Source organism: Erythrolamprus reginae, chromosome 1 (assembly GCF_031021105.1).
Source record: "Erythrolamprus reginae isolate rEryReg1 chromosome 1, rEryReg1.hap1, whole genome shotgun sequence".
NCBI lineage: Eukaryota > Metazoa > Chordata > Lepidosauria > Squamata > Dipsadidae > Erythrolamprus > Erythrolamprus reginae.
Window position 1 is genome coordinate 5351060 of NC_091950.1, and position 14953 is coordinate 5366012.

Consider the following 14953-nt stretch of genomic DNA (forward strand, 5'->3'; position numbering starts at 1 on the left):
TGCTGGGATTCGTGCAGCAGAAGGCGGTCTCGCAGATATCCTGGTCCGGTGCCATGAAGGGCTTTATAGGTGATGACCAACACTTTGAATTGTGACCGGAAACTGATCGGCAACCAATGCAGACTGCGGAGTGTTGGAGTAATATGGGCATATTTGGGAAAGCCCATAATTGCTCTCGCAGCTGCATTCTGCACGATCAGAAGTTTTTGAATACTCTTCAAAGGTAGCCCCATGTAGAGAGCATTACAGTAGTCAAGCCTCAAGGCGATGAGAGCATGAGTGACTGAGCAGTGACTCCCGGTCCAAATAGGGCCACAACTGGTGCACCAGACGAACCTGGGCAAACGCCCCCCCTCGCCAAAATATTTACTTATTTTGTAGCAAAGCTACACTAACTATTTACACTGTAGCTATCTCTCTAGTTACTATACAAAGTAGTTACAATTCTCTATTCTCATTTACAATATTCAGCTACAAGTCTTCAGCCAACACTAATTCACAAGCCACTCTAAACCATACTAAGCCACAATACCTTCAAGCCAAGCCACGAGCCATAGGCCACACCTATGCAAAGATGTATTATGTAAATATACTTTTGTCAGCCAATCAGATTACATTTTCAAGAGGCAACAGGATTTTCTGGTTTTTCTTTGACGACATTTCACTCCTCATTTAAGAAGCTTCCTTCCAAGAGCGGAAGTAGCTTCTTGGGTGAGAAGGGAAACATCTTCAAAGAAAAATCCAAAAATCCAGTTGCCTCTGGGGAAAACACCTTTGGGACAATTGTCCTTGATGGCTGACAATCTCCGTAGACATTCCACAATTTGATGTCAATACTTTCAAAGGATTTCTGTTTTTTAATTCTCTGTGTGTGTGTGAGTGTGTATTTGACCCAATCTGAGAGGAGGAGAACCTGTGGTCTAGAGGTTAAAACTACGGCCTTGCAGGCAGATTCCCCAGGTCCAAATCCCAGTAAGGGTACGGCTAGCTGATGAGAGCAAAATAGCTTGAAATAGAGCTATACGACTCCCTTCCTTTTCATTATCAGCAAAAATGTGTGTGTGTGTGTGTGTGTGTGTGTGTATTATAGCCGCCCCGAGTCTACGGAGAGGGGCGGCATACAAATCCAATAGATAGATAGATAGATAGATAGATAGATGAGATAGATAGATAGATAGATAGATAGATAGATAGATAGATAGATAGATAGATAGATAGATAGATAGATAGATAGATAGTGTTGTGGTTCCGTCTGAGGCCCCTCCGGGAACGGCTGACCTTCTGTCGGTTTCCAGCTCAGAGGGAGAGGCTGAGGAACAGGAGGTGCAGACAGACGAGGAGGAGGAATCCCAGGCTGGAGAAGAGGGAGGACAGCCAGAGTCCCACCAGGGGGAGCTCTCCCCAGCAAGCAGCCTGGATTCCTTAGAGGAAAGTGCACAAGTCATAATTGATCTGCGACAACGAAGAGCTACTCAGAGACGGAATCAATTGGCTAAATACTTTCAGCATTAAAGTGGCAACAGCTGGGTTTGGGTGTGGTGCTCTTGGGAAAGGCTAAAAGGCAGACCCACCCTTCCTGGCTTGTGGAGTTTTATCTTTGAGAGTCGTGGGACCTGACTGTGAACTTTGGCGTCTTGGAATCCTGGTTTGTGCCTTTGACTATTGAAACCTTGGGGGGGGGGGGGTGCCAGCAAGATGCTTGCTGTATTGTCTGGACATCAGGACCCTGCTGTACCGTATTATAGCCTGTCTGTTGGGAAGAACAGGTTTTCCTCTGTGCTTATTTTTTCCAGTTATAAAATACTTTTGGCTTTTACCAGAGTGTCTGGCTGTTTTTTCCAGTTGGTGTTGAGGTCTGGGGGAACCCAGACAGAACAGATAGATAGATAGATAGATAGATAGATAGATAGATAGATAGATAGATAGATAGATAGATAGATAGATAGATAGATAGATATTGTATAAAAGATAGGAGAACTTTGTGTGCATGCATCTAAAGTTTCGCATTTGTACCATTACTGTAGGCTGAGAAAAAAAATATATGGTGCATTACTTACTGGGCTATCCTCATATTTAATTGTAAATTACTCAGAGTCATCTTATTGGCATATAAATGTAATAATAGCTAAATAATCCACAAAGCATATATGTCTTGTAAGAAGAACGCGGCTGAGACCGTTTGCCCTGCTTTGCACAGAAGGTCAGTTTCAAACCCTTGCTTGCAATCTATCAGCTGGGCTATTTTGGGACTCTGGTGCTCTTTTCCAGAGAGTCCTAGAAGGGTGTTCAGAAATAGCCCAGCTGACTGACAGCAGGTGCAGAGAACTTCTGAGAACTGCCACTTTTTAGTCACCTGTAAGACAGGTATCTCCGGCAGGGGCTCTGTTCTGTCCACCTGTTCAGAAGAGCAATTGGTGTTGGCAAGTGAGGTTCAGCTTGACTCCTTAAGCGGGAAGGACACAGCCCCTTGGCGCTTGGGGGCCAAAGCAGCAACACAATTTGCCTGGCAGGTTTTTTGGGTGGCTCATGGACCAGAGGGACAAGGTCAGCAGTAAAAAAAGCAATTTCCATGCTTGGCATGATTAGGAAGGGAATTGAAAATTTTATTTATTTATTTATTCGATTTTTATGCCGCCCTTCTCCTTAGACTCAGGGCGGCTTACAACATGTTAGCAATAGCACTTTTTAACAGAGCCAGCATATTGCCCTCACAATCCGGGTCCTCATTTTACCCACCTCGGAAGGATGGAAGGCTGAGTCAACCTTGAGCCAGTGATGAGATTTGAACCGCTGACCTTCAGATCTACAGTCAGCTTCAGTGGCCTGCAGTATAGTACTCTACCTGCTGCGCCACCCCGGCAAGTGTTGTATTGCTTCTGTACAAATCGATGGTGAGACCACACTTGGAGTACTGTGTACAGTTCTGGTCACCGCACCTCAAGGAGGATATAATGGAACTGGAAAAGGTGCAAAAAAAGGGCAACAAGAATGATGAAGGAAATGGAGCCCTTCCCTTATGAAACCAGGTTGCAACGCCTTGGTCTCTTCAGCCTTGAAAGGCGGCGTTGAAGGGGAGACTTGATCCAAGTGTATAAAATCACGCATGGGATAGAAAAGGTGGAGAGAGAGAAAAAAAATTCTCTGTCACACAATACTAGGACGAGGGGGCCCTCCCTAAAGCTCCTAGGTAAGAAAGTGAGGACAAATAAAGGGAAACGTTTCTTCACCCAGCGGGTCCTTGGTTTATGGGATTCCCTTCCAGAAGAGGTTGTGACAGCTGTCAGACTGGATAGCTTCAAGGCAGGATTAGACAGATTCATGGATGCCAAGTGTATCATAGGTGGTTAGTGACATGGATGTCCAAATTGGTTGAGGCAGGCAGGCTTCCCTTGGGTACCATTTGTTGAGGGTCAAGGGAAAGGGAGGGTATTACCTGTAAAATTACATGTACAATTGGTGGGCCACTGTGTGACACAGAATGGTGGATTTGATGGGCTTTGGCCCAATTCAGCATGGCTCTTATGTTCTTATGTTTCTTGGAAAGGCAAGAACCATGTTTCTTTGAGCAACTAATTTTTTAAGACAGCCATCGGTAGGAACAGGTTTTTAGCTGAGAGATCTGAATGTGGCTGTAATTTATTTATTTATTTATTTATTATTTATTAATCAGATTTGTATGCCACCCCTCTCCGTAGACTCGGGGTGGCTAACAGCAATAATAATATGTAAACAAATCTATGTAAAATAATATGTAAACAAATCTAATATTTAAGTTATTTTTTAAAAAAGAACCCCAATTTAAGAAATAAAGAGTAATCAAGAGATAACCTGCTCGGGAAGATCTAATGGCTGCCCAGCCATTGTTTCAATATCTAGCATATAGAAATTAGAATAGAATGGAATGGAACGGATAGAGTGGAATAGAATATTGGCATGAAGAATAAAATAGAAAATATGGAATAGATAGAACAAAATATTGGAATGAAAATAGAATGAGAATAGAATACAAAATATGGAATGGATAGAATAGAATATTGGAATGAAGAATGTAACATAAGATTAAATTAGATAAGAATGTAGAATAGAATAGAGTAGAAAATAGAATAGGAAATGGGAATGGAATGGAATGGAATGCAAGAGTATGGAATGGAATGGAACAGAATTCTGACATAGAAAATAGAATACTATAGAATAGAAAATATGGAATGGATAGAATAGAATATTGGAATGAAGAATGTAACATAGGATTAAATTAGATAAGAATGTAGAATAGAATAGAGTAGAAAATAGAAAATGGAAATTGGACTGGAATACAACACTGGAAGGGAATGGAATAGAATTAAGTATTGGTCAAGTGTGATTGGACACACAAGGAATTAGTCTCAGAAGCTTTTACTGTGCTTAGAAGCAACAAGTGACAAATCATGACCATAATCATAAACTACAATCATCATACATCATAAGATACAACACTCAGCAATAGTCATAAGATATTAAATAAAAGCAACATAAATCACAACCAACAAAATTGTAGTCATAAGATGCTAAAGGAATAGGTAGTAGGAAAGATGAGAAGCAAAATAGGTAATACAGACACATTAGGCGGTTTGACATACCAGGAGATAGACAGTGTTGTAGGAATTAGTTGTTTAGTTATGTCATGAACCAGTGGAAAATATTGGCTTCAGATGCTGTGGATGTTCCATTCCTGGAGGTTGTTCTGTCGGGCTCCCTAGTAGACTCCTCCCAACAATTCACAGGTACAAATTTCAGACACACACACGTTTGAAAATTCAAAACAATGTTCTTTATAATGAAAATTCACTTAAACCAAGTCCTCTTTTGGTATAACAAAGAGCTGCCTGAACAGTGATGGCAGCTCCCCCCTTTTTTATTGCACAGGTGTCAAAAGAGTGCGCGCGCATGATAGCATGCACACATGTGCCTACACCCATAATTCCAATGCCCCCCCAATATGCACGCACAATCTCCCACGCTGACCTCCCACACATGAGAGCAGACCTCACTGAAGCCTTGGGACTTCCATTAGGCCTGTTGGGCCATTTTTCTCCCCTCCCCAGGATCCAGGAGGCTTTTCTAAAGCCTGGGGATGGTGAAAAATGGCCCAATGGCTAAACCGGAAGTTCATTTCTAACTTCCTGTAAGCTCATTGGGTCCCTTTTTTCACCCTCCACAGGCTCCGGAAGCTTTCCTAAAGGTTGGGGAGGGTGAAAATGGCCTCCACCTCCCTCCTGGAACACAAAAAACCAGCTGGCCAGCACCCACATGGGCACCAGAGCTGACATAGGGCTATTTAATTAATTAGACTTCTATGCGCCCAATCCCAAAGGACTCAGGGAGTCTTACAATAACAATATAAATACAAAATACATTTAAATATGTCAAAGGGTTAAAAAAACATCCAGGAGGGAAGTGTTTTTAATAGGAAAGTGAACACAAGAACAAGGGAACACAATCTGAAGTTAGTTGGGGGAAAGATCAAAAGCAACATGAGAAAATATTATTTTACTGAAATAGTAGTAGATGCTTGGAACAAACTTCCAGCAGACGTGTTTGGTAAATCCACAGTAACTGAATTTAAACATGCCTGGGATAGACATATATCCATCCTAAGATAAAATACAGGAAATAGTATAAGGGCAGACTAGATGGATCATGAGGTCTTTTTCTGCCGTCAGACTTCTATGTTTCTATGTTTCTAAAACAATAAAAAGAAGTCGAATATACAGTGGTACCTCTACTTAAGAATGCCTCTACTTAGGAAATTTCTAGATAAGAACTGGGAGTTCAAGATTTTTTTGGCCTCTTCTTAAGAACCATTTTCTACTTACGAACCCGAGCCCGGAAAAAATTCCCAGGAAATTTGAGAGCGGCATGAAGGCCCAGCTAGTTTCCTGCCATTGCCCCTTTAATCCCGGCCTTCTAGGGCTTTTCTGGGCTGCCAGAGGAGCCTTTCGGTGGCGTTTAAGGAGGCTTTGGCAGTCCAGAGCAAACAAAGCATTTTCCTTTCTCTGGGCACTTGGAGAGGGAATAAACCTATGCCAGCGCCCAGAGAAAAGAAACGCTCCCTTCGCTCTGTGCAGCGACTGTCCTCCTCCTCCTCTTCTTCCTCCTCCTCCCACCCAAATTCCAAGCTTTTATTTCTTTCCTAAAACTATAAAAACCATCATCCAAAACCCCAAAATGAGAAATTGAGACATGCAAGCATACCATTCATACGATTTGTCCATGATAGTTGTTAGTTCGTAGCTCCCAGGCCTGCCAGCAAAGCCAGGTCTTTGTGGCCTTACGGAAGGCCAGTAGGGTGGGAGCACTATGGACATTGGGGGGGGGGAGTTGATTCCTTAGAGTTGGGGTGGTAACAGAGAAGGCCCTCCCCGGCAGCCCCGCCAACCTGCATTGCTTAGTCGACGGGACTTGGAGGAGGCCAACTCTATGTGCTCTTACTGGTCTCTGGGAGGTTTGCGGCAAGAGGCGGTCCTGTAAATAATCTGGCCCTGAGCCATGTAGGGCTTTATCTATCTATCTATCTATCTATCTATCTATCTATCTATCTATCTATCTATCTATCTATCTATCTATCTATCTATCTATCTATCTAGTCTTCGGAGAGGGGCGGCATACAAATCTAAGTAATATCTATCTATCTATCTATCTATCTATCTATCTATCTATCTATCTATCTATCTATCTATCTATCTATCTATTTCTTTATTTATTAGATTTGTATGCCGCCCCTCCCTGTAAACTCGGAGCGGCTCACAACAATAACAAGAACAATATAAGAACAAATCTAATAATTTAAAAAACACTAAAAACCCCATTATTAAAAGCAAACATACACACAAACATACCATGTATAAACTGTATAGGCCCAGGGGAGATGTCTCAGTTCCCCCATGCCTGATGGCAGAAATGGGTCTTAAGAACTTTACAAAAGGCGAGGTGGGTGTGGGGCAGTTCTAATCTCCGGGGGAGCTGGTTCCAGAGGATCGGGGCCGCCACAGAGAAGGCTCTTCCCCTGGGTCCCGCCAAACGACATTGTTTAACCGACGGGACCCGGAGAAGGCCAACTCTGTGGGACCTAATCGGTTGCTGTGATTCGTGCGGCAGAAGGCGGTCCCGGAGATATTCTGGTCCGATGCCATGAAGGGCTTTATAGGTCATAACCACCTTGAATTGTGCCTGGAGACTGATAGGAAGCCTGTGCAACTTGCAGAGCATAGGTGTTATATGGGTATACCGAGGTACACCTATGACAGCTTGTGCGGCTGCATTCTGGACTATTCGCCTCGCATGCCTTCAGATAGGGGTCTGCATGCCACCTGTCACAGGTTCAACATCACAGCCCTATGCTATTTCACCACAAAATTGTCATTTTGCTACTCCCTGCTCAGGGTGGATTCCTCCAATCCAGAAACACTCAAATGCTTCACTTCCCGAGGGAACAAATCCTTTGCTTGTGTTTTTCACACTTTTTCTGTTTTCAGAGCAGCTGCTGTGAAGGAGCAGGGACTCTCGTAGGGCATCATGAGAGGCTGACACTCACACTGTACAGAGGACTTGAGTCCTGGGGAATTTGATCCCCGTCCCTTTCCCACAGAGCTGCTGACCTTTCTACTTATGGATCTGAAGTGAAGTTGGCACTGTCACCAGACATCTGGGGAATTTGGACACGGAAGCGGCCTGGTCATTCTGGGTCATCAGAGAAGGAGATTTGCTTCTCCCTCTTCTCTTTCTTTCTCTCTCTCTCTCTTTAGATCTCTCTCTCTTTTTAAATCTCTCTCTTATCTCTCTTTCTCTGTCTTTAGATCTCTCTCTCTCTTTAGATCTCTCTCTTATCTCTCTTTCTCTCTCTCTAGATCTCTCTCTTTAGATCTCTCTCTCTTTAGATCTCTCTCTCTGTCTTTAGATCTCTCTCTCTGTCTTTAGATCTCTCTCTCTGTATTTAGATCTCTCTCTCTCTTTAGATCTGGAAGACCTAGAATTTTACTATGACTAAGCTCATTGCAATTGTGACCAGCTTAGTTACTTGCCGGCATAATATCAACCATAGCAAGGAACTAACACTTGTAGTTTCCAATGATGCTGTTGGCCAAAGATTTGACGAAGGGGCCTGCATAAATGCACCTTTGTGCCTACCATTCCTGTCCTAATGTCTTTTTTATCTTTTCTGTCTCTACTTTATACTTATATTATGTTAAGCATACTACAATACAATACTATATTTGCATGACAAATAAAATAAATAAATAAAATAAAGATCCTGGTAAAAGGAGGAATTTTGCTGGGATTCCTAGGCCAGCTCTCTGGATTTGCTCAAGATCCTCCCTCAGCAGGGAGCCAGTGGCCTTCTCAGAGGCAGGAATCCAGACAGGAAGTGATGGCATGCAGTTATGAGGAGGGTTATGTCATTTTTGTACAGTCGCCAAGTCGTGCTTGAGTCTTTGCAACTCCACAGCACCCTCGGCACCCCTCCCACAGGTTCTCCACTGCCTCCCAGAGTTCTCCCAAATTCATGTTTGTTGCATTGACAAGCCTACTCAACCATCCCATCATCTGCCCCTTCCTTTTGCCTTTCATCTTTTCCAACAACGGGGTCTTTTCAAGGAATCCCCTCATCTCCTTTGGTGGCCAAAGGGTTTGAGGTTCAGCTTTAAGATCTGTCTTTCCAAAGTACAGTCAAGATTGACCTCTTTTAGGATCAACTGATTGGATCTTCTTGAAGTCCAAGGAATGCTCAGGAATTTCTTCTCCAACATCACAATTTCAAAGCATAGATTCCTTGGTACTCAACTTCCCTTATGGTCCAACTTTCACAGCCAACCATAACTTTGTTGGCAAGGGGATGTCTCTGCTTTTTAGTTACTTGGCTGGGCTGGGCTGGCTGGGCTGGGCTGGGCTGGGCTGGGCTGGGCTGGGCTGGGCTGGACTGGACTGGACTGGAATGGAATGGAATGGAATAGAATAGAATAGAATAGAATAGAATAGAATAGAAAGAATAGAATATTGGAATGAAGAATGGAATAGAATTTAATAGAATTACAGAATAGAACAACAGAACAGAATAGAATTCTTTATTGGCCAAGAATGATTGGACACACAAGGAATTTGTTTTCATTGCACATGCTCTCAATGTACATAAAAGATATAAGTGATGAATATTGATCATAGTCATCATAAAAATACATTCATCATAAATCATAAGATACAACATTTAGTGATAGTTATAGGATACTAAATAAACAATCAACATAAATCATACTAGGACACTAAATAAAACAATATAAATAATAAGATACAAGGACCAAAGTTATAGTCATTACAAAAGGAGGACAGGTAATAGGAAAGATAAGAAGAAGAATTTACAGCCTTAATAAATGCACCAAGAAATATCCATACCAGGATATACACTGTATAGGAAGGATAGAATAGAGAGAAGGGGAGGTGGAGTAGCCATTTATGTTAAAGAAAGTCTAAAAACAATACTAATTCAAAATACATGTAAAGATCTGGAGACCCTCTGGATTTGCATACAAAATAAAGATGGTTCTGTCATTAGAATTGGGGTGATCTATAGGCCTCCAGGGCAATCTGAGGAACATGACAACAAGATGGTGGATGAAATTACCCTAATGGCAGTAAAGGGAGATATTGTGGTTATGGGTGATTTCAACATGTCTGATGTTGACTGGAATATCCCCAGTGCCCTTACATGCAAAAGTAAGAATATAGTAGAGGCCTTTACAGGAGCAGCTATGGCACAGCTAGTTAAGACACCAACTAGAGGGGAGAATATTCTAGATTTAGTTTATACAAATGGGAATCGGGTTTCAGAGGTCAAGGTGGGAGAAAATTTAGGTTGCAGTGACCATCTATGTTTGTGGTTTGATGTAAAAACTGATTGTGAGCAATCCTATACTGCAACCAAAATATTGGATTTCAGAAAAACAAATTTTAATGCAATGGGGGAATATTTAAATAATGAATTAAAGGGGAGGGATAAAATGGCAGGAGCGAGCACCCAGTGGACTGTATTAAAAAAGGCCATCTTAAAAGCCACAAGACTTTATGTAAAGCAAGTAACTAAAGGTAAAAGGAAGAAGAAACCGCTATGGTTTAGCAATGATGTAAGGGCTATAGTCAATGAAAAAAAGGCTGCCTATAGGAGGTATAAAGAGTCTGGAAGTATAGCTGATAGAGAGGTGTATAAAATGAGACAGAAGGAGGCAAAACAGATAATATATGCTGCTAAAGCCTCAAAAGAGGAAGAAATAGCAAAATCTGTAAAGAAGGGGGATAAAACCTTCTTCAGATATATTAGTGATAGGAAGAAGAAAAACTGCAGCATCACAAAGCTTAGTACCGGGAATAATACATGCATTGATGGGAATAAGGAGATCGCTGACCATTTCAATAGCTACTTCTGTTCAGTTTTCTCAAAAGACACCTTACAAAATAATACTATAGAGGGATATAGCATTGCTTCCAGCTGTACGGATTCAGCTCCAGTGATCTTAGAAGCCGATGTCTTAGAAGAACTTGAAAGATTAAAGATAAATAAGGCAATGGGTCCAGATGGCATCCACCCCAGAGTTCTTAAAGAATTCAGATCTGTCATTGCTACCCCCCTGACTGATTTGTTTAACCAATCCCTGTTAACAGGAGATGTTCCTGAGGATTGGAGAATGGCCAGTGTTGTGCCTATCCACAAGAAGGGCAGTAGAGAAGAAGCTGGTAACTACAGGCCAGTTAGCTTGACATCAGTTGTAGTTAAAATGATGGAGACGCTACTCAAAAAGAGGATAAATCAGCATCTAAAAAACAATAACTTATTGGACCCAAATCAGCATGGCTTTACTGAAGGCAAATCGTGTCAGACTAATCTCATTGAGTTCTTTGACTATGTCACAAAGGTGTTGGATCAAGGTGGTGCTGTGGATATTGCCTATCTGGACTTCAGCAAAGCCTTTGATACGGTTCCACATAAAGAGCTGATAGATAAATTAGTGAAGATTGGAATTAATCCCTGGATAGTTCAGTGGATTTCAAGCTGGCTGAAGCATAGACATCAGAGAGTTATTGTTAATGGCGAGTATTCTGAGCAGAGACAGGTTACAAGCGGTGTGCCACAAGGGTCTGTTCTGGGTCCTATTCTTTTTAATATGTTTGTGAGTGACATAGGAGAAGGTTTGGTAGGGAAGGTTTGCCTATTTGCTGATGACTCTAAAGTGTGCAATAGGGTTGATATTCCTGGAGGGGTCTGTAATATAGTAAATGATTTAGCGTTACTAGATAAATGGTCAAAGCAATGGAAACTGCAGTTTAATGTTTCCAAATGTAAAATAATGCACTTGGGGAAAAGGAATCCTAAATCTGAGTATTGCATTGGCAGTTCTGTGATAGCAAAAACTTCAGAAGAGAAGGATTTAGGGGTAGTGATTTCTGACAGTCTCAAAATGGGTGAGCAGTGTGGTCGGGCGGTAGGAAAGGCAAGCAGGATGCTTGGCTGCATAGCTAGAGGTATAACAAGCAGGAAGAGGGAGATTGTGATCCCCTTATATAGAGCGCTGGTGAGACCACATTTGGAGTACTGTGTTCAGTTCTGGAGACCTCACCTACAAAAAGATATTGACAAAATTGAACGGGTCCAAAGACGGGCTACAAGAATGGTGGAAGGTCTTAAGTATAAAACGTATCAGGAAAGACTTAATGAACTCAATCTGTATAGTCTGGAAGACAGAAGGAAAAGGGGGGACATGATCGAAACATTTAAATATGTTAAATGGTTAAATAGGGTTCAGGAGGGAAGTGTTTTTAACAGGAAAGTGAACACAAGAACAAGGGGACACAATCTGAAGTTAGTTGGGGGAAAGATCAAAGGCAACATGAGAAAATATTATTTTACTGAAAGAGTAGTAGATCCTTGGAACAAACTTCCAGCAGACGTGGTTGGTAAATCCACAGTAACCGAATTTAAACATGCCTGGGATAAACATATATCCATTGTAAGATAAAATACAGGAAATAGTAAAAGGGCAGACTAGATGGACCATGGGGTCTTTTTCTGCCGTCAGTCTTCTATGTTTCTATGTTTCTAAGACAAATTCCTATATGTATTCTATTCTATTCCATTGTAAATAGCTTGAGGGTGTTGTGGGAATGAATTCTTTAGCAGAAAGATGGCATTTGGGAAAAAACTGTCCTTGTATCTAGTTGTCTTGGTGTGCAGTGCTCTGTAGCGACGTTTTGAGGGTAGGAGTTGAAACAATTTATGACCAGGATGCGAGGAGTCAGTAAATATTTTCACAGCCCTCTTTTTGACTTGTGCAGTACAGTGTTCCCTCAATTTTCGCGGGGGATGCATTCCGAGACTGCCCGCGAAAGTCGAATTTCCGCGAAGTAGAGATGTGGAAGTAAATACAATAATACCTCATGATACGAACTTAATTGGTGCAAGGAGGAGGTTCGTAAGACGAAAGGTTCGTAAGACGGGACATTTTTTCCCATAGGAAACAATGTAAAGTCAATTAATCCGTGCAACCAAAAAAACCCCCGCAAAAAAAATGGCTTTCGGCTGTTTTAAAAGGTGACAGCCGGCCTGGGGGGCTTCCCAGCACCCCCCTGAACCCGGATTCGGGGTTCGGGGGGTGCTAGCAAGCCCCCCAGGCTGGCTGCGACCTTTTAAAAGAGCCGCGCCGCTTCCCATCTGTCTCCTGAAGCCGAACGGCAAAGCCGAACTTCCGCGTTCAGCTTCGGGAGACAGCTGCAAAGCGGCACGGGTGTTTTAAAAGGTCGCAGCCGGCCTGGGGGGCTTGCCAGCACCCCCCCGAACCCAGGTTCGGGGTTCGGGGGGTGCTGGCAAGCCCCCCAGGCCGGCTGCGACCTTTTAAAAGAGCCGCGCCGCTTCCCATCTGTCTCCTGAAGCCGAACGGCAAAGCCGAACTTCCGCGTTCGGCTTTGGGAGACAGCTGCGAAGCGGCGCAAGTGTTTTAAAAGGTCGCAGCCGGCCTGGGGGGCTTGCTAGCACCCCCCCGAACCCGGGTTCGGGGTTCGGGGAGGTGCTGGCAAGCCCCCCAGGCCGGCTGCGACCTTTTATTTTTATTTTTTTTATTTATTTTTTTTACAGACTTACAAACATTTAACATACAGTATAGGGATGTATCATCCCTGCTTTTCTCAAAAGTATAAATGCAGATACCAAAAAAGGAATACATGATTAAATACATAATTCAATGCTACTAATAGAAAAAATATCTAATAAAAAGAAATTGATATCATAATGAAATTCTAACTAGTTTCAAGTCAAACAGTCTTAAAAAAAATTATATTCTATGTGTATAAACTAAATCTAATATATAATATATATACTTATTATTAATCTTCTATCTTTTTTTTTTCTTATCTATCCATTCATAAACATTGTTCCATGTTTCATAAAATTTGGTTTCTTCTTGATCATTCAAGCGTCTTGTCATCATGTCCATTTCCGCGCAGTCTAATATTTTTGCAATAACTCCCTCTTCTTTGGGGATATCTTCCCCTTTCCAATTTTGCGCGTAGATAATCCTTGCCGCTGTAAAATTATGTATAATCAAATACAAAATTTCTTTTTTGTAATTTTGGTTAGTAATTCCTAACAAACAAAACTCCGGGGTAAAATCTATTTTCTGCTTTGTAATCTCTTTTGTCATTTTCTCTATCATTTTCCAGTACATTTTAGCTTTATTACATGTCCACCATTGGTGGTAGTAGGATCCTATTTCTTTCTTACATTTCCAACATAAAGGTGATGTCTTTGGGAACATTTTTGCTATTCTACTTGGTGGGAGATGCCATCTATAAAACATTTTAATTTGGTTCTCTTTCAGAGAAACTGACTTTGTCATCCTCCAGTTACACATCCAGACTTTCTCCCATGTATCTAAATCTATTTCTTTGCCTATATTTCTACACCAATGTATCATACTATCTTTTAATGTTAACTCAATATTCTTGTGGGTAATCAAGTATTTATATATTTTTCCAATTATCCTATTTTGATTTTTAGTAATTAAATCGCTTAACAAATTTTTACTTTTATTAAATATGTAAAGTATACTGTCTTTCTGATATCTAGATCTAATCTGTGCATGGTGCCACCAATCAATTTGTATCCCTTCATCTTGTAACTTCATTCTAGTTTTTAATTTCATTTGATTGTCTAACAAGTCTTTATATCTTATTTTCCTTGTGTCCTTGATAGAATTTGGGTGTATTATTGCATCCAAAGGGGTAACCCAATCCGGGATTGTTAAAAAGTGGTTTTTCTTTATATCTTTCCATACGTCGAATAAATATTTTCTCAACGTATGTCTTTTAAAATAAGAATGATTTTTATCTTTATCATACCAAACAAATGCATGCCAGCCAAGCATAAGATCATGTCCTTCTAATTTTAATGTTCTCGTATCCTCTAAGGTTATCCAATTTTTAATCCATGTTAAGGCGGCTGCCTGGTAATATAATTTCCAGTTTGGGAGGGCAAAACCCCCCCTCTCTTTTATATCTTCTAACATATTTATCTTAATTCTTGCCTTTTTCCCTTGCCATAAAAAATTTTTGACCACATTTGTTAGGTTTTTAAAAAAGTTTGCCCCTGGATTAATTGGGATCACTTGAAATAAAAATAATACCTTAGGTAAAATATTCATCTTAATCGTGGCAATTCTTCCCAGAAAGGATATTTTTAAATTATTCCATATTTCTAAATCCTTTTTAATTTCATTAATTAATTTTATATAATTATCATTTTTCAATGTTATTGTTTTGGCTGTTAGCCATATTCCCAAATACTTTACTTTTTTAACTATTTGTATTCCAGTGATACATTCTAAATTGCTTTCTTGTATTTTGTTCATGTTTTTAGTTATAAATTTTGTTTTATTTTTAT